We start from the raw sequence: 21,603 nt of genomic DNA, 5'->3' as shown, positions 1-21,603 counted from the left end.
AGCCAGGATGGGATGGTGAAGCTGGCTCAGGATGACACTCCTGAACCCCAGAGGAGTGTGTCCTCTTCCCCAGTCAGCTGCTCTCTGCCTCTCCAATATGGGTGTAATTCAGGATGTGACTTTTGGATTCCCCATCTCCACTCGCTGATTCAGTTTATTGGGGACTGGGTAACTCTGTGTTCACAGCCGAATATTATTAGCAGCCACTGGGAGAGTTTTGAAAAGGTTCATGATTACCGTCTGTTCCATTGAGAGTAAAATAAGTGTGTATTAATCATCACCAACTCAAGGCATCTGCCTGAGTGACTGGGCCTCCTGAGGGGGTGTTCCAATCGATAATGGAAGGCAGACAGTCATAAAACCCCCAGCTGGAATTGGGTCAATGTTATGGGCTGTCCCACCATGCAGGAACTTCTGGAATTTCTTTGCCCAAAGTATCTCCATAGACGAGGTGTGACAGTGGTTAGCGCTGCTGCCTCATAACGCCAGATACCAGGGTTCAATTCCTCGCTCGGGTCACTGTCTGTGCGGACTCTGCACATTCTTCCTGAGGAACCGGCAGAGAGGGGAGTGATTTTGGAGAGGAGAGCTGGATGGTAAGCTGAGTTTTTGATTTTTAACTTACTTTTTTTGAGCTTTTGTTTCAGAGCAGCAGGAAACCGGAAATCGGCCTTGGGGAGACCTGGGTAATTGTGTTTTACCCAATAAATCTGAACAGTGAGGAAACCCAAGACACTGAACACGGACTGTCTCCCAGCCTCCCTCCTCCTCCAACCTAAAACAAACACTCGGTGTTGGGAAAAGATAAGCTTTTCCTTTCTTTTTTCTTTTTCTACTTCGACTTATCTTGTTGTGAGTTTGGGTGGAGTGGATGGCGCTTTGGGCAGTTCACTGCTCCTCCAGCAGGATATGGAGGTGAGGGACACCATTAGTGACCCTGCTGACTTCACCTGTGGGACGTGCACCCACCTCCAGCTCCTCAAACACCGCCTGAGGGAACTGGAGCTGGACCTGGGTGACCTTTGGATCATTCGGGAGGCAGAGTGGGTGATGGATAACAGTGTCATTGATGAGTGTTCCTTCTCTCTCTTGTAGAGAGATGGAGGGAGAGAACAGAGTCTGAGTGGTTTGTCTGTAAAGTTTTGTTGGGGGATGTTGAAAATGTGAACTCTGGCCTTCATTTTCAGTCTATCTGTGCTAGTGGGGTCTACTGAGTGTGACACATACTGTTGGTGGCAGTGGGTATACAGAATGGAAATCCTGGTTAACAGTGGTTGGATCAAACTCTGATCAGTGCTAACCACCGTGCTGCTATTGTGTTTGGGATCCATGGTTGAGTGGTTATGGTCAACAAGATTAAGGTGTACAAAAGTATGAGGGACATCGATTGGGTGGGCAGGAAGGAACTTTTCCCTTTAGTAAACGAGGTTAATAACCAGGGGACATAGATTTAAGGTAAGTAGCAGGAAATGTAGAGAGGATTAGAGGAAATACATTTTCACTATCCAGTCCCTTCACACCAATGCCATGGCTAAGAAACCCCACCAATGCCTCTACTTTCTCAGGAAGCGAAGGAAATTTGCCATGTCCGCTATGACTCTCACCAGCTTTTACAGGTGCACCGTAGAAAGCTTCCTTTCTGGTTGTATCACAGCTTGGTCTGGGCTCCTGCTCTGTCCAAAACCGCAAGGAACTACAAAGAGTTGTGAATGTAGCTCAGTTCATTCTGCAATCCAGCCTCCCATCCATTAACTCTGTCTACACTTCCCGCTGCTTCAGAAAAGCAGCCAGAATAATCAAGGACAACATACACCCTGGACATTCTCTCTTCCACCTTGTTCCGTTGGGAAAAAGATACAAAAGTCTGAAGTCACACACAATGGACCTCCCTCATGTTAAGTTGATCTTTCTTTACCTGCTAGTTGTGACTGTAACACTACATTCTGTAACCTCTCCTTTCCTTTCTATGAACGGTATGCTTTGTCTCTATAACACACAGGAAACAATATTCTTCACTGTATAATACTATTTAAGGACCCAATGACTCTGGACATTCTCTCTTCCATCTTCTGTCGGGGAAAAAGATACAAAAGTCTGAGGTCCCGTACCGACCGACTCAAGGACAGCTTCTTCCCTGCTGCTGTCAGACTTTTGAATGGACCTACCTTGCACTAAGTTGATCTTTCTCGACACCCTAGCTATGACTGTAACACTACATTCTGCACTCTCTGGTTCCCTTCTCTATGAACAGTATGCTTTGTCTGTATAATGGACAAGAAACAATACTTTTCACTGTATACTAATACATGTGACAACAATAAATCAAATCAAATCAGAACCTTCTACACTTAAGAATTAAGATCAGTATTTGAAAGACCTCAGCATACAAGGTGTGTGAAAACACAATTAAAAGGGACATGTGTTTCAGAAGGAGCACAGACACAACTCTTTCTGCATTGTAGTATCTCATACACACAATTCCAAAATCAAATGTTTCCTTTTGTTAATTTTATAGATAAACCACTCAGACTGTGTTCCCTTCCTCCACCTCTCTACAAGAGAGAGAAGAAACACTCATCAATGACACTGAGCAGTTACTAAAAGCAACACTCAGTACCAGCTTCCTGCTCAGAAGAGAACACTAGAAATCCTCCTCATGGATTGTGAGACCACACACTTTAGAAACACATTTCTCTAGGAAAACACTATAGAAATGATCCCTAAGAGTAAAATCTTACTGACAAACACACAGAAACTCAGCTGCCAATACCACAGATACACATCACGCTCACGGGCTGCATCTCTCATTTATCAATTCTGTTATTTACATTTTTGTAATTAATTCCTCTACAATTATACACCAAATTAAATATACAAAAACAGATTATTTTTCCAAATGGAACATTGAAACCATCAGATTTGTAAACTCTCATTTCCATAATATATTCAATCCACTATCAAAAGTTAACATATGTGTCACTCACAACACACAGACTGTATCATTGTCTAACTCTTCATAAAACACAGCAACTAACTCCCTATCAGTGTGAATCAGACTGTAAACTTGGTGTTATATATGACCCTGAGATGAGTTTCCAACCACATCTCTGGATCATCAGTGAGACAGCCTGTTCCCACCTCCATAACATTTCTCATTGTTTTACAGAAATAGACTTTATTCCTCAAATATCTGAAAAGACATCACAAACATTCGAAAATGGACATACATTGAGTGCAATAATATTCAGGTTTTCTGCACAGATCATGTTGCACTCTGAGTGCTTCATAACATTCAAAGGGACATAACAGACATTTCAAAATAGTCATTACAAAGAGTGTAACATCTCCCTCCTCAGTCCCTGCCTTAGTTTATTTGCCACAGAAACACTCTTTCCTGCCTTTATCACCTCTTGGTTATATTCGAACACATTCCAGGTTAGCCTCCCACTTTTACTTCTCTGTATTTTTGTGATCAGAGACTCAGCTGCCAATGTCGTCACTCACAGCAGTGGGAGGGAAACCTTGCTTAAGGAAAAAGGCAGATTTGGCTGGAACAGTAGTTAGCACTGCTGCCTCACAACGCCAGGGACCCAGGTTCAATTCCAGCCTTGGGTGACTGCGTGGAGTTTGCACATTCCCCCAGTGTCTCCATGGGTTTTCTCCAGGAGCTCCAGTAGGACAAAAGGAGGCCATTCAACCCATCAAGTCTGTACCAACTCTCTAACAGACCCCACTCTAACACCGCACATTTACCATGGATAATCATTCTAACCTGCATATCTTTGGACATTAAGGGGCAATTTAGCATGGCCAATCCCCCTAACCGGCACATCTGTGGACACTAAGGGACAATTTACCATGGTCAATCCACCCTAACCTGCACATCTTTGGACACTAATGGATAATTTAGCACAGTCAATCCCCCTAACCTACACATCTTTGGGACACTAAGGGACAATTCACCATGGTCTATCCACCTAACCTGCGCATCTTTGGACACTAAGGGACAGTTTACCATTTTCTATCCCCCTAACCTACACATCTTTGGGACACTAAGGGACAATTTACCATGGTCTATCCCCCTAACCTACACATCTTTGGGACACTAAGGGACAATTTACCATGGTCTATCCCCCTAACCTGCACATCTTTGGGACACTAAGGGACAATTTACCGTGGTCTATCCCCCTAACCTGCACATCTTTGGGACACTAAGGGACAATTTACCATGGTCTATCCCCCTAACCTACACATCTTTGGGACACTAAGGGACAATTTACCGTGGTCTATCCCCCTAACCTGCACATCTTTGGGACACTAAGGGACAATTTACCGTGGTCTATCCCCCTAACCTGCACATCTTTGGGACACTAAGGGACAATTTACCGTGGTCTATCCCCCTAACCTGCACATCTTTGGGACACTAAGGGACAATTTACCGTGGTCTATCCCCCTAACCTACACATCTTTGGGACACTAAGGGACAATTTACCGTGGTCTATCCCCCTAACCTGCACATCTTTGGGACACTAAGGGACAATTTACCGTGGTCTATCCCCCTAACCTACACATCTTTGGGACACTAAGGGACAATTTACCGTGGTCTATCCCCCTAACCTACACATCTTTGGGACACTAAGGGACAATTTACCGTGGTCTATCCCCCTAACCTGCACATCTTTGGGACACTAAGGGACAATTTACCATGGTCTATACACCTAACCTACACATCTTTGGGACACTAAGGGACAATTTACCATGGTCTATCCCCCTAACCTACAGTGGGGATTGATTGTTTGCACCTGAGTGCTTGCCTTTGGAGAGAGAGAGAGAGCCATTGCTGCTGTACGGGGGTGAGGGGGGTGAGGGGAGGGGGGTTGTGTCTGGAGGATTCTCCCACACAATTCCCAACTTCTCACCAGAAGATGTCAGCTGGCAATGTCTTCACTCTCACACCAGTACTCCTGATTGATGGGGGGGGGGGAAACACTCCTAATTGACGGGGGTTTGGATTGTGGTGTGTGTGTGGGGGGGTGGGGGGGGTCTGCCGGGGTGGTTAGCAGGGGGTCTGCAATGGGTGTTCAAGGAGGTTGGGCTTCGGGGGTTCCCCTGCAGAATAGGAATCGGTTTCAGGTTTGTGTTGTGCCGGTTGGTAACAGTGTGGATCCGGAATGGATCCGAGGAAGGTAAAGTGGGATTTGGGGTTCGAGTTGGGCGCGCAGTTCATTCATGGATTTAAATTGTTGGGCCACCTGACTGGGGTGTGGAACCGGATCCGCTCCCAAATCGGGTGTTGGTAAAGGGGCGATCTGCTGGGTTTCGGGGGCAGCTCGTGTTACAGGCCCAACGCCCGAATTTACCGCGATTTCACACCCGAAAATGGGCGTGAATGTTTGGTAAAATCGGGCCCTAACAGTGGCCAACATCTGCAGTGAGGAGGAGAAATGATCAGAATCTGAGAGCAATGCTCCATCATCTGTTACATAAGAACATAAGAAATAGGAGCAGGAGTCGGCCATCTAGCCCTTCGAGCCTGCCCCGCCATTCAATAAGATCATGGCTGATCTGTCGTGGCTCAGTTCCACTTTCCCGCCCTCTCCCCATAACCCTTAATCCCCTCTCTTATCAAAAACCCATCAACCCGCGTCTTAAAAATATTTAGCGAGGCAGCCTCCACCACTTCAACGGGCAGAGAATTCCAGAGATTCACCACCCTTTGAGTGAAGAACATAGAACATAGAACATAGAACATTACAGCGCAGAACAGGCCCTTCAGCCCACGATGTTGTGCCGACCAGTTACAAAAGCAATGACCCACTAGCCTATACCAATCCCTTTTCGTCCATAAACCTATCCAGAGATCTCTTAAACGCCCCCAAACTAGACGCATTTACAACTGCAGCAGGCAGGGCATTCCAATCCCTCACCACCCGCTGGGTAAAGAACCTACCCCTGACATCCGTCCTGTAGCTACCCCCCCTTAATTTAAAGCCATGCCCCCTCGTGCTAGCTTTCTCCATCCGAGGAAAAAGGCTATCACTATCCACCCTATCTAAACCTCTAATCATCTTATATGTTTCAATAAGATCCCCTCTTAGCCGCCTTCTTTCCAACGAAAACAACCCTAAATCCCTCAGTCTCTCCTCATAGGACCTCCCCACCATACCAGGCAACATCCTAGTAAACCTCCTCTGCACCCTCTCCAACGCCTCCACATCCTTCTTGTAATGCGGGGACCAGAACTGCACACAGTACTCCAAGTGCGGCCGCACTAGAGTAGTGTACAGTTGCAACATGACACTGCGACTCCTAAATTCAATCCCCCTACCAATAAATACCAATAAACGCCAAGACACCGTATGCCTTCTTAACAACCTTATCTACTTGATTCCCAACTTTCAGGGATCTATGTACACACACACCTAGATCCCTCTGTTCATCCACACTATTCAAAGTCCTCCCGTTAGCCTTATACTCGACACATCTGTTGCTCCTACCAAAGTGAATTACCTCACACTTCTCCGCATTAAACTCCATCCGCCACCTCTCGGCCCAGCTCTGCAACCTATCTAAGTCTTCCTGAAGACTATGACACCCTTCCTCACTATCTACCACACCTCCAACTTTGGTGTCATCAGCAAATTTACTAATCCACCCAACTATACCCTCATCCAGATCATTAATAAAAATTACAAACAACAGTGGCCCCAAAACAGATCCCTGAGGCACACCACTCGTAACTGTACTCCATGATGAATATTTACCATCCACCACCACCCTCTGTCTCCTATCTGATAGCCAATTCCTGATCCAACTTCCTAGATTACCCACAATCCCATACATCTGCATTTTCTGCAGATGTGAAGAAGTTCCTCCTCAACTCCATTCTAAACCGGCCCCCCCCCCTTTATCTTGAGGCTGTGCCCCCTCGTCCTACTGTCCTTTCTGAGCGGGAAGAGTCTCTCCACCTCACTGTTTGCTCACTGACTTCTGCCTCTCACCCCAATACACACCTCACTGACCACAGATACACACCCCGCTGACCACACCTGTGGTCAGAGAACCCCCCCTCCCCCCCGCTGAAGGAAACCCCCGGCACCCCTCAATCGCTGGCCTCCTCCCTCCCTGGACTGCTCCCAATGCAGAGAGGTAACAGGATCCCCCAAGCCTACCAATTGCAGTGAAGCCCCCCCCCAACCCCACACATTTTGTCCCCAATCCTTAGCGCTGCCTAATTCTCATTGGGCATTAGCAGGGTGCCCCCTTGGCATTGCACTTTGCCCCTTGTGCAGTGCCTGGTGGCACAGAGCAGCACTGCCAGGGTGTCCATCCCCAGGGCACCAGCCCCCAGCACCTGCCCTTCGGGGGGGTCCCCTGTTAGCTCACCTCCGTTCTGGGGGGGTGTCCCGCTCGCTCCCCGAATGTAGGGAGCTAGTCCCAACATTGCCAGATTGAAATCCTCCTGCCGGGGTAGGAGATTCAATCAGGGTCTGAAAGGTCCCGATAATTGACACATTAACAGATATAAAATACACGCAGGAAAGATTGAAATGCCTTCCCTGCCGTCCCGCCTGTTTCCAGCCTGCTCTGGCAGGCGACTGTTCTCTGGATCAGGGAGATGTGGATGTGTTCCCGGCGTATCCCTGCTCATGGACGCAAATCTCCCACCACAACCTGCCAGAGAAATTACCGCTGGCAATGGGGGAACCGCGGCCCTCATGTTCACCCTCGCTAAATTCAAATCGCAGAATTTCTCATCCAGGCGGCCTTTATTAAACACTGAGCAGATTCTGAACTGGATTATAACGCTACATTATCAATTCGTAACAGCCCCAAACGTTTGTTGTTTCATTTTGCATTTTGGCCTCAGTGTGAGGATTGGTTGTTTCACTCCCCCGACACTCTGGGAAGCTTTTATCAAAACAAACCTCATTTCATAGCACAGCTCAACTGTGACAAATGGATTAGCTTAACAATGAACATTTGAACAACACTTACACATGGCAAGATACAATTCTTAAATGCTAACACATGCCTATGAGTTCCAATTCCAGCGATATTACTCCTAAACACTTTCCACCCACTTCTCCCATTAGCTCCTCCCATTAGCATATCACTCGGGTTGTGTTAATTGAACAAATCAAAACACAAATCTGAAAGCCTAGGGAAATCTAAGGAAACACATTAATCCAGCATAAATCAAGCACCACATGTAAGTATCCTATTCGGCACTCAGCAAAACTGAGCGGGAGTGGGGAAACTACACCCTGCAAACTGAAATGTCACAGCTTTTCCCCTTGGTGTTTTCAGAGTAGGGTTTTATCAGGTTGCTAAAAGGAAAAACAAAATGATTGGGCAGACACTTACACAGAGAAATCATTTCAATGATGTTTGGGTCGTTAGAGAGAGATAGATTTCTCTGTGTTTCTTTTTCTCTCTGGATCTGCCAGGAAATATATCTGAAGATGGTTGTATTGGAGTCAGAGGACAGGTGTCTTTACAATATAGAATATAGAACATTACAGCACAGTACAGGCCCCTCGATGTTGTGCCAAATTATGTCCAATCCCAATATCAAACTATCCCACTCCCTATCATTCTGGAGTGCTCCATGTGCCTATCCAATAACCACTTGAAAGTTCCTAAAGTGTCCGACTCCACTATCACAGCAGGCAGTGTATTCCACACCCCAACCACTCTCTGAGTAAAGAATCTACCTCGGACATCCCCCTATATCTCCCACCATCAACCTTATAGTTACGCCCCCTAGTAACAGCTACATCCACCCGAGGAAATAGTCTCTGCACGCCCACTCTATCAATCCCCCTCATCATCTTATAAACCTCTATTAAGTCGCCTCTTATCCTCCTCCGCTCCAAAGAGAAAAGCCCCAGCTCCCTCAACCTTTCCTCATAAGACCTACCCTCCAAACCAGGCAGCATCCTGGTGAATCTCCTCTGCACTCTCTCCAATGCTTCCACATCCTTCTTATAATGAGGTGACCAGAACTGAACACAATATTCCAAATGTGGTCTCACCAAGGTCCTGTATAGTTGCAGCATAACCCCACAGCTCTTAAACTCAGAGTTAATACACACTAACACACTATAAACCTTCTTCACAGCTCTATCCACTTGAGTGGCGACCTTCAGAGATCCGTGTATATCAACCCCAAGATCTCTCTGTTCCTCCACATTCCTCAGAATCGTGCCATTGACCCTGTAATCCGCATTCAAGTATGTCCTACCAAAATGTATCACCTCACACTGTATATATACAAAGCGGCTAAGAGGCTGGGAGTCCAGTATCCACATGAGCTGATTTATTTGTGTTAAGAGGAATGTATGTTGGGGGAATTATTGCTTACATTGACACTATAGAGAGAGCTACTTCTGAAGTATTGTATGTTATGTTTCAAAGTATTTATATTGGTGAAATACATGCTAATATTTTTGTTATATTTTAGCTGTCTTGTTCAATACAATTTTTTTCAATAAATTTGTCCAAGTGGGTCAATCCAATAATACCTGGAGTGAAATGCTTTGCAATATACTTGATAGTTTCTGATCTGGTCCTCAAATAATTGAGGGCTGTTACAGGATTAGAATCCATAACTCGCTTGTTTAGTTTTGGGTTATTGGACTCAAATACAGAGAATGGTGAGCACTCCCATTTGCTTTTTTGGTGTTGAGTTTGATTTGTTTAGAGAGCCTTGTAGGATACTGGGTATTTCAGAGGCTATATATTTTCTGGGTGTGGAAGAAATTACTGGTCATGGTTTACAAAAGTTGGTTAAAAAAAAGTTTATTTAGGCTTTCATTAATACTGCCATAAAGTTACTGTAAAAATCCCCTAGTTACCATCCTCTGGCACCTGTTTGGGGATACTGAGGGAGAACTGAGCTTGGCCAATGCACCAAACCAGCACATCTTTCAGACTATGAGAGGAAACCAGAACACCCAGAGGAAACCCACAAAGTCACAAGGACAACATGCAAGATCCTCACTAATAGTGACCCAAACCAGGATTTGAACCCAGGTCCCTAGCTCCATGAGGCAGCAGCGCCAATGTACCACCCAGTGAAATAGACCTTGTGAATTGTCAAATGAGCTGCAGTTGACATTAGCTGAACGATTGAGGAGAGTGGAGACACTTGCAGTGATAGCTTAGCATTTGAAGTGGCCAGAAAGCCACAGTTGGGATCATTGGAAATGCCTGGAATTCAATTACAAATGAAAGAGCCTGAATGGCAAGGGGAAAGGAAAGAGAAAAATAGCAGTGGCAGAACACAAAGTGAGAGACAGCCAGGAAAGGGGAGAAGGGAGAACATTTCAACTTGGCACGGAACTTGAACTGAAAAGTGAATGTCTACATAAAATGATGGAAAGATGGGTAAAAGTTGGGAACTGCGATGAGGTCAGTGAGGAAGCAGAAACAGATCAGAAACATGGGTCTGGTGGGGGGTGTTTGAATAGGTTCAGGCATTAGAAAGGTAGATTAAGAAGAGCACTGGGGACACAGACGGGGTAAATAGGATCGGCCAGGGAGCGTTTTGAATGTGAAAGGACCACCACTGTCAAAGCTAAACAGATGCAAATGAATGCAGAGCCTGTCAGTAGATGTGGTGGAGTTATTTCAATATTTTATTAAATGAGGATTGCCCACAGATTTACACTCAGATCAAGGATCAAATTTTACATCAAGATTATTCAGGGAAGTTCTGGACAGCTTGGCAGGAAAACAATTTTAATTAACTGTGTCCCATCACGGGGAGTATTGGTTTAGTGGCATCGAACTTACTTTGTTGATGGCACATAGTGAGAATTATCCAGAGGATTACAATAAAGGAATTCTATCGTCCTTTTGTTTTACAATGAGGGGTGGGTCTAACTGAGAGGAAGAGGAGAGATCAGAATCAGGAACATTGGGCTGGAATGTCCAGCAATGGATTCTTCACCGTCAAAGTCCTGGGATTCTCTCCCTGTTGGTATTGTGGGTAAAAACACAGCACGCCGACTGCAATGATTCAGGAAGGCAGCTCCCCACCACCTTCCCAAAGGCACCTAGGGCTGGGGAAGTAAATGCAGGCTTAGCCAGCCAAATCCATGGTCCATGAATAACAACAAACAAACAAAGAACAAAGAACAGCTCAGGAAACAGGCCATTCGGCCCTCCAAGCCTGCACCACTCATTGGTCCAACTAGACCATTTGTTTGTATCCCTCCATTCCCAGCCTGTTCATGTGTCTATCCAGGTAATTCCTAAATGATGCCAGTGTGTCTGCCTCCACCACCCTACTTGGCAGCGCGTTCCAGGCTCCCAGCACCCTCTGTGTAAAAAACATCCCTCTGATCTCCGAGTTATACCTCTCCCCTCTGATCTCCGAGTTATACCTCTCCCCTCTGATCTCCGAGTTATACCTCTCCCCTCTGATCTCCGAGTTATACCTCTCCCCTCTGATCTCCGAGTTATACCTCTCCCCTCTGATCTCCGAGTTATACCTCTCCCCTCTGATCTCCGAGTTATACCTCTCCCCTCTGATCTCCGAGTTATACCTCTCCCCTCTGATCTCCGAGTTATACCTCTCCCCTCTGATCTCCGAGTTATACCTCTGCCCTCTGATCTCCGAGTTATACCTCTGCCCTCTGATCTCCGAGTTATACCTCTGCCCTCTGATCTCCGAGTTATACCTCTGCCCTCTGATCTCCGAGTTATACCTCTGCCCTCTGATCTCCGAGTTATACCTCTGCCCTCTGATCTCCGAGTTATACCTCTGCCCTCTGATCTCCGAGTTATACCTCTGCCCTCTGATCTCCGAGTTATACCTCTGCCCTCTGATCTCCGAGTTATACCTCTGCCCTCTGATCTCCGAGTTATACCTCTGCCCTCTGATCTCCGAGTTATACCTCTCCCCTCTGATCTCGGAATTATACCTCTCCCCTCTGATCTCGGAGTTATACCTCTCCCCTCTGATCTCGGAGTTATACCTCTCCCCTCTGATCTCGGAGTTATACCTCTCCCCTCTGATCTCGGAATTATACCTCTCCCCTCTGATCTCGGAATTATACCTCTCCCCTCTGATCTCGGAATTATACCTCTCCCCTCTGATCTCGGAATTATACCTCTCCCCTCTGATCTCGGAATTATACCTCTCCCCTCTGATCTCAGAGTTATACCTCTCCCCTCTGATCTCAGAGTTATACCTCTCCCCTCTGATCTCAGAGTTATACCTCTCCCGTCTCACCCCGAGCCTGTGACACCTCGTGATCGTCACCTCCAAATGTATAAAGAAAGAAGTTCAGAATCCGAGACCAATGTGGAATGTCTCAGTAATAGGCAGGAGTTTATCGCAGAACTTTGGGTTATTTCTACATTTCACTATCAGATTCCATTTACCATGCAGATGGACTCCTCAATGAAGCGAACAGGAAACTGGACCACCTCTGAAAAAAAAACATTGGTGGTGCGTCCGAAAGCTAAAGTCTCACCGTTTGGTATGACTCCTGCTCTGTCCAAAACTGCAAGAAACTACAAACGGGCACGAACAAAGCCCAGGCCATCACACAAAGCAGCCTCCCCATCCACTGACATTGTCTCAACTCCTCACTGCCTCATAAACACAGCCAGCATCATCAAGGACTCCATGTACGCAGCACATACTCTCTTCACCTTGTTTCATCAGGAAAACAGCTCCAGTCATGAACCAACCAACTCAAAAACAGCCTTTTGTTTCTGTTTCCATCAGCCTTTTGCGTTGATCTATCTAATGCTATGTTGACTTGTCTCTTTACCCCAACTATGACTGCAACATTACATTCTTCACTCTCTCCTTTCATTCTCTATGTTCTGTCTGTACACCGTGCAAGAAAGAATGTTTTTCACTGTATACTAATACATGTGACAATAATAAATCAAACCAGCTGTCTAAAGGGAGCCCATGACTCTGTTGTACCTGGTTTGAGGGAAATGATTCAGGTCCCTTCTCGGGCTCTGCACAAGTTTCTTCAAATGGGGTATTATTAAAGATTGGAGGGTTTATTTTGCACATTCTGCCCTGGGAGCTTTACTCGGTGATCTTCAATGTCCTTTTCTGTTTCCTGAAACACAATTCCTTCATTGGCACCTTTCAGTTGAATGTTCTCCCCAACACCAAAAGCAAGTTCCTGCCCTTGGTGCTGCATCCTGTGTTTGGGGCTTTTTAAGTATCCACTTGTTACCCTCCATTGCAGTTGTTTGCTGCCTCATTTGCTTTGTGACTGGTTTTGACTCAGGGCTGCACATTTGGAGATTTTTATTTGAAGCCAGTGGGTTTTTGTTGATAGCCTGGCTCACCCTGAATCCTCTGCTCAAAGTTCAGTGGAGCTTGCGACGATCTGCGTCTCGCCGGCTCTGATTCCTTTGGCGGGCGGGAACGGTAACATTCTGGCGTGTAACTTTTGTAGACTGTTTAGTCTTTGGCTGTGTTCTGCCAGACCAAACAGTCTCTCAACATTTCTCGTAATGCTCGGCCGAACTCACGGTGCTCAATGTGGCCAGGAAACCTGAGACGGCCTCGGGATTGGCAGGGTTGGGGGAGGGAGTGGGGGCTTTGAAATCACTTTGAACGAACGCTTCAAAAGATGTGAGGCTGAATCTTCCTGTCACACCCAGCACAGAAATTGTAGTGGACAGGACATTGACCATGCAAAGGTCAGTTGACCTCAAATGGGATTTGATAAACTTGGGGTGATTGTGATGGAGAATCCTGCCCTGGCTGTTAGGAGCATCAGGCGATGTTAAACACCTGATTCAACTGGATGTCCAGTGGTCCTCGAGATATGCAAAAAGTAACATCCTACCTGTCTTCAGTTGGTATCTCATTCACTACAAAGCGACAGAACAGTGGCACAATGGTTAGCACTGCTGTTTCACAGTGCCAGGGACCTGGGTTTGATTCCGGCCTCAAGCGACAGTCTGTGGAGTCAACAGGTTCTCCCACGTCTGCATGAGTTTCCTCTCCTCTCCAAAGTTGTGCAGGTTATACGGATTGGCTATGCTAAATTGCTCATTACTGCCTCAAGATTTGTATGCTAGGTGAATTGTCCATGCTAAGTTTCTCCTTGTATCCGGGATATACAGTTTAGTGGATTTTCACATGCTAAATTTGTCCTTTGTGCCTCAAGATATGTGGGATAGGTGGAATGGCCATGAAACATTGCCCCTTAGTGTCCCAAGATGTGTAATTTAGGGGTATTCATTGGGGTCAATGTGGGGATAGGATCTGTGTGAAAGAGGATCTGTATCAGGATAGGATGTGTATCAAAGAGACAATGCTGACATGATGGGCCTGCTTCTCTTCTGTAGAGTTTCGATGGTTTTCTGTGTGGAGTTTGCACATTCTCACCTTGTCTCCATGGTTTCCTCACACACTCCAAAGATGTGCAGGTTAAGTGGATTGACCAAGATAAATTGCTCCTTTGTGTCCCAGTATTTGCAGTTTGGTGGATTGGCCATGCTAAGTTGCCCCTTAATGACAATGAGACTATTATGGCAAATAATTGGGTTAACAGGGATAGGGTCTATTTGGGATTGTTGTTGATCAATGGAACAAATGACCTCCTTCTGCACCTGGAAGGATTCTGAAAAGAAGTAATGCAAACTTTCAATACATTAGCTCCAGAATCCACTTCAGGGTCGAATTATTCTAATTTGCTGAACAAATGTGCACTTTTATCTTGCTTCTTCTTATTTTCGATGCTCCAGTCTCTTCACCTTCAATTGTGCTGTGTGATTCCCAATGTTTTGGATGTTTTTTATTGGTGCCAGTGTCGAGGGCTGCCCGATAATGCTTCAGAAAAAAAAGGCTATATTGACAATAAACCATTAACTATATTGATCAAATGGTCAGACAGAATAACTCTGAAACTGCACAATTCCCCTGCCTGGCTCCAACTGCCCATCCTCCCCCGGCTCGGGATATGTGCCCTCGCAGTCAATTTGCTCAGCATCCCACCTCAACATGCCACAGGATCAGGACCCATCACATGGCCCAAAGGAAATGCCCCCTCAATGGCCACACCACCACGGTTGGCAAGTCACGCATCATCCTGACTTGGAAATATATCGTCTGTTCCTTCACTGTCACTGGGTCCAAATCCTGGGATGCCCTCCCTAACAGCACTGTGGTTGTACCCACTGGACAAACTGCAGTGGTTTAAAAAGGAAGCTCATCACTGCCTTCTTAAGGACAGCTAGGGATGCACAATGAATGCTGGGGTTAATCAACGATACACCCATCCCATCAAATGTATTTTGAAAGAAATGGGAAGATTGAAAGTTTATGTCCAGTGTCTCCACTATTTCCACTTGTCCTGCTCTCAGTGAACCTCCACATTATCCAGGTTGGGTACATGTTCTATTCCATTGTGATGTGAAAAGTGTTGGATTGAATGGGGTTAATTGAAACTGTTTGTTTAGTGACTGTAATTGATGTGAGTCTCCATGGATCTGATTAGTGTGCCTGGGGGTTGGGGGTGGGTATTCCCACTTCTATTAATAAGAGATTCTGTTCAGTGTGGTGTCCCATTGAGTCACGGGAGACACAACTCTGACACTAACAGAGATCGGTGGCTGTGGAGAGACAGGGAGGGAGAGGAGAGATCAGAATCTGGGAATAATGGATTGGAAAGTTCCAACAATGGATCAGGATCTGGGAACAATGAACCAATATGTTCCAACAATGGATCAGGATCTGGGAACAATGAACCAATATGTTCCAACAATGGATCAGGATCTGGGAACAATGAACCAATATGTTCCAATAATGGATCAGGATCTGGGAACAATGAACCAATATGTTCCAACAATGGATCAGGATCTGGGAACAATGAACCAATATGTTCCAATAATGGATCAGGATCTGGGAACAATGAACCAATATGTTCCAATAATGGATCAGAAAATGGGAACAATGGATTGGAATGTTCTAAAACTGAACAGGAATTTTGCTCCGGGTCTGTTTTACTTATCTCAAGATTGGTTTGGTTTGTTACCATTAACAGTTCGCATCCAACTTGTGCTCTGCGTTATTCAAGGGGTTTACTATCCAATCCTGGCTATTGTTGGTGTCCCTGGTAAGTCTTTATTCTATTTATCATCCATGTTTCATTGTATTACTCTCTTTCTTATTTCAGTTTTGGGAACATGGAATCCATTGACTTCAGTTTCACTCTAAATCTCTGCTCCCTGTCCATTGACTCCATTTCCTGTACCTGAAGCTGGTCCACACTGATGCCACCCCCCATTAACCCTTTGACTTTGAACTGATTACTCACCCCATATCCCATGCAGCCGTATAAAACATTAGTTTGTCCACACTTTGGGTATTGTGTGCAATGTTGTTCACCAAGCTACCTGAAGGAAGAGTTAGCTTTGGAGACGGTGCAAAGAGAGTTCACCAGGATACTACCATTTACCAAAAACTCAACTGAAAAATACTGCTGTGCTAACTCATCTCCTGACTCCATATAGCCTCCCCCCCATCTACTTATCATCGATGTTTCATTGTATTACTCTCCTTGTTTCAGGTTTGGAAACATGAAGTTCATTGACTTTCATTTCACATTTAATCTCTGTTCCCTGTCCATTTACTCCATTTCTGTACCTGAAGCTGGTCCACACTGATTACACCCTCCGTTGGTGTTGGTTCAGGCTTAATTGGATGAATAGCCTCTTTCTGCCCAAGAGGTTCTATGATAGTTATTTCAATTCTGGGAAAAAAGATTCAGACTCTCAAATCTAACTCTGCTTTCATAGATTTATGGTCTTCTATCAGATCTCCCCTCAGACTCTGCCGTTCCACCCTAGTTTGTCCAGCCTCTCCTTATAGTTTCGACCCTCTAATCCAGGCAGCATCCTGGTATATATCTTCTGCACCCTCTCCAAAATCTCCACATCCTCCCTGTAATGTGCAACTTCATCAATAGGGATAGAGTGGAAAGGTTCGAGAGCTTCATGTTTTCAGATATCCAGATCACTAACAACCTGTCCTGCTCCTCCCATCATTACACAATAGTTAAGAAAGCCTCTATTTCTAAGAAGACTAAAAAAACTGGCATGTCAGCTACGACTCTCACCAACTTTTATAGATGCACCATAGAAAGCATTTTTTTCCGGTCTATCACAGCTTGGTCTGGGCACCTGTTCTGTCCAGGACTGCAAGAAACTACAAAGTATCAGGAATGGAGCCAAATCCATCAGGCAAACCAACCTTCCATCCACTGACTCTGTCTACATTTCCCCTGCCTCGGGAAAGCAGCCAGAATTATCAAGGTCTCTCGTCCCCTGGACAATCTCTCATCCACCTTCTTCCTTTGGGAAAAAGTTACAAAAGCCTGAGGTCACGTACCAATTGACTCAAGAACAGCTTCTTCCCTGTTGCTGTCAGACTTTTGAATGGACCTACCTTGCATTAAGTTGAGACTTCTCCACAGCCTAGCTATGACAGTATATTCTGCATTATCTCCTTTTTCCCTCTATGGACAGCATGTTTTGTCTGTATTGCGCACAAGACAAAATACTTTTCACTATAGAATCATAGAACCCTACAGTGCAGAAAGAGGCCCTTCGGCCCATCGAGTCTGCACCGAACACAATCCCACCCAGGCCCTACCTCTATATCCCTACACACTATACCCACTAATCCCTCTAACCTCCGCTAACCTGGACACTAAGAGGCAATTTCTTAGCACGGCCAATCAACCTAACCCGCACATCTTTGGACTGTGAGAGGAAACCGGAGTACCCGGAGGAAACCCACACAGACACGAGGAGAATGTGCAAACTCCACACAGACAGTGTGGAGCTTATGTTAACTATATTTTAATACATGTGACAATAATAAATCAAATCAAATCAACTAGAATTGAAGGTTTTTTTTGTTTTACCAATCTGCCTGTACTGGTCATCAGACCACCTGACAGTGGAAACATTATGGGTGCAATTATCCAGCCGTCCACACCCGGAGACCACATAATCCCACTTGTGGTCAACGGACCTTTGCATGATCCATGTCCCATCCATTATGGATTGAGTGTAGGACATGACGGAAAAATTCCACTGATGTCTTCAATTCATTTATTGAAAACATTTACAATGTTGAAAACCTCCACCAAATATTCTTCTCTGCTCTATGGAGAATAAGTCCAATTTCTCTCGTCTCACCAGGTCGCTGTATAATCCGTCCTCCCTGGAACAATTCTAGTCAATCTCTTCAGTATCCTCCTTACAGTCTCTCCATCCTTCACAAAGTGTGGAGTTCAGTATTGGACACAGTATTCCATGTGGGATCAAAGTAGACTTTTATGGACGTTTACCGTAAACTACTTCTGAATAGTTCTAATATTGCCAGATGTATTAGCGTACAGTGAATGGCATTGTTTCTTACAGTATACAGACACAGCTTCATGGAGAAGGAAAGCATAGAGCACAGAATGGAAAAGCACCTGGAAACAGAGAAAAGAGCTGATGATTCGAGCTCTGATGATCCTTTGTCAAAGTTGCTTGGTTTCAAGATTCCAGCATCCACAGTAATTAGCTTTTATAAAGGGGGTGTGGATTCTAATGAGACAGTCATAACTAGGACAAAGATCAACTTCATATATGGCAGGTCCAAGATTTTCTTGACTCGGTTGGTGTGTGTCTCCAAACTTCTTGTATTTTTTTCCCTGACGGGAGAAGATGGAAGAGTATATGTCCAGGGTGCGTGGTGTCCTTGATCGTGCTGGTTGTTTTTCAGAGCAGTGGGAAGTATATTCAGAGTTAAAGGGCGGGAGTCTAATTTCTGTGATGGACAAGGCTATATTCACCAATTGTGTAGTAATTGCAATCTTGGACAAAATAGGAGTCATAACAAGCTGTAATACCATCAGAAAGAATGTTTTCTATGTTATGAAAGTTGGTAAGAGTTGTACATATCAAAATTCATTAACCTCCTGAGAAAGGGATCCAGTTCATAGCTCCTTGAAAGTGGAGTCACAGGTGGACAGATTGGTGCCCAAGGAATTGATGCACTTTCTGAATGAGAATGTCAACATGGAGGGATCAGAATGTGTTGTCGGTGAACTGGCAACCTAGAAACTGGAAGGTCTCTTGTATGTGTAAACACATTGATATTACAAGTGGGAAATGGTCATTCAGTGCGTCATGTCTGCACTGCTATTCATGGCTAATCTGATCATAAACCCACATTCCTGCCAATCCCTGATAACCTTTCCACCCCATTCATCAAAATACTCCAAAGGTTCTGCTCCCACCGTTTTGAAGGTGTAACCAAGCAAGTAGATGATGATAGTGCAGTTGACGTTAGATTTTCACAACGCCTTTGACAAGATACCACATGGTAGTTCATTGCATGAGGTTAAATATCACAGGATTGAGGGTGTGGTGGCCAGTTGGATACAAAATTGTCTCGACTAGAGAAAACAGAGCGTGGCTTTTCAAACTGGTGGCCTGTGACCAGTGATGTGCTTCAGAGATTGGTGCTGGGACAACTGGTTTTTGTATCAATAATGTGGATGAAAATTTAGTCAGCATGGTTAGGAAGCTTGCAAATGAGATCAAGAATGGTGGCATAGTGGACAGTGTTATCTCGGAGTGCAATGGGATCTTGCTCAATTGGGCCAATGGGCTGATGAATTGCAGATGGAGTTTATTTTGGGTCAATGTGAGATGATGTATTTTGCCAGATCGAATCAGGGCAGTTAACGGTAGGGCATTGGTGAGAGTTATAGAACAATTAGATCTAGTGGTACAAAACATAACTCTTTGAAAGTGGAGTTGCAGGTAGCCAGAGCGGTGAAGAAGGCATTCGGCATGCTTGGTTTCATTGGTCAGAACATTGAGTACATGAGTTGGGACATCTTGTTGAACTTGCACAAGGCCTTGGTTAGGCCACACTTGGAATATTGAGTACAGTTCTGGTCATCCTATTATAGAAAGGATAATATAAATTACAAGAATGCAGAATCTATTTATTAGGAAGCTACCTGGACTTGATGGATTGAGTTATAAGGAAAAGTTGGATAGACTGGGACTTTTTTCCCTTGGAGTGAGGAGGCTGAGGGGTGATCTAACACTAGAGGGCATAGATTAAAGGTGAGGGGGAAGATACAAATGGGTCAAAAGGGGCAATTGTTTAATCCTGAGGGTGGTGGGTGACTGAAATGAGCTGCCATAGGTAGGAGTAGGGACGGATTTGTATTTTTAAAAGCATTTAGACAGTTACATGGATAAGATGGGTATGGAGGGAAACTCCTAGCATTTTTTGATTTTTAAATATAATTTTACAAAAACTCGCTTCACAATAGCTGGTATATTGGGCAGATAAATAGCAAATGGAATTTAATCCTGATAAATGTGAGGTGATGCATTTTGGCAGAAATAATGTAGAGGGGGTTATTTGATAAATGGTAGACCTATAAAGAGACCAAAGATGTGCTATTAGGCTGGCTGGTGTAACAAATTGTCCCTAAATTAATTTCCCTCAATGTGGAATGCCATCAGCATAGACAAGGGCCATGGGTGGAGGGGGGGACTGGTAATGTTGAAATGGCGGTGCGGGCTCGTTGGGTCGACGGGCCTGTTTCCCGGGCTGTTTTATTCTTTTTACTTCCAAATTATGAAAAAAGATGGTACTTTTTTTTCTGTAGAATTCATTGGATCCCAAGAAATCTTTCTCCCACTTCCTCCTTCGATGGTGGTCTTATAAATTCCTTGATGGCCTTCATCTTCACATTTCCCAGTGCCATCCGCCCGTATCTGTTGTTGTGCCATGAGATTGTTACTTCCAACTTCACACAATTCTGTTTTTGTCAAGTTTATGACCAACCTTGCCTTCCATAGTCTCTCAAAGAGCTCGATCAGTGCTCCATGTGATCTCTCCATGAATGACTAAAGATCACTAAACATTTACACAGACAGCAGAATCAGTCAATCCTGCAACAACTCTCTTCATAAGCCTTTTATTTGCATTTTTCACCCCAAAAGGCATTTTTTTTTAAATTGGTATATCCCGTTTGGGGTTGCAGAGGAAGAAAGTTATTTTGTTGTCCCTGACAAACGTACTTGCCAGTAACCGCGCAGTATGTTCAGTGTTGTGTTGTAAGGAGCTTGTCTGACTTTTGCCACACAGTCCTCCAGCCTTGGAATTGGATACGAATCAGATTTAGTCACAGCCTGTGACCAGCGGTGTGCCTCAGGGATTGGTGTTGGGTCTACTGTTATTTGTCATTTATTGTAATGATTTTGATGATAAATTAGGAGGCATGGTTTATAAGTTTGCGGATGACATCAAGATTGGTGCCAGTGTGGACAGTGAAGAAGGATATCAAGGATTGCAGTGTGATCTTGATCAATTGGGCCAGTGGGCTGACGAATGGCAGATGGAGTTTAATTTAGATAAATGTGAGCTGATGCATTTTGGTCGATTGAACCAGGGCAGGATTTACTCAGTTAATGATAGGGCACTGGGGGAGTTATAGAATGAAGAGTTCTAGGGGTACAGGTTCATAACTCTTTGGAAGTGGAGGAGTTCAGCATGCTTGGTTTCATTGGTCAGAACATTGA

The 21,603-nt window shown here is 44.9% G+C and overlaps 1 non-coding gene across 1 annotated transcript; it reads right to left on the bottom strand.

The window, feature by feature from the left end:
• Positions 1-2,519: 2,519 nt before the first annotated feature.
• On the bottom strand, positions 2,520-2,736 carry LOC145340132 (small nucleolar RNA U3). The gene has a single exon (XR_013886210.1). It is a non-coding gene; the product is annotated as a small nucleolar RNA U3 (small nucleolar RNA).
• Positions 2,737-21,603: the final 18,867 nt, after the last annotated feature.

The sequence above is a fragment of the Carcharhinus amblyrhynchos genome, unplaced genomic scaffold (assembly GCF_965287045.1).
Source record: "Carcharhinus amblyrhynchos unplaced genomic scaffold, sCarAmb.v2.hapA scaffold_794, whole genome shotgun sequence".
NCBI classification, from domain to species: domain Eukaryota; kingdom Metazoa; phylum Chordata; class Chondrichthyes; order Carcharhiniformes; family Carcharhinidae; genus Carcharhinus; species Carcharhinus amblyrhynchos.
This window is presented reverse-complemented; position numbering and strand designations above follow the sequence as displayed.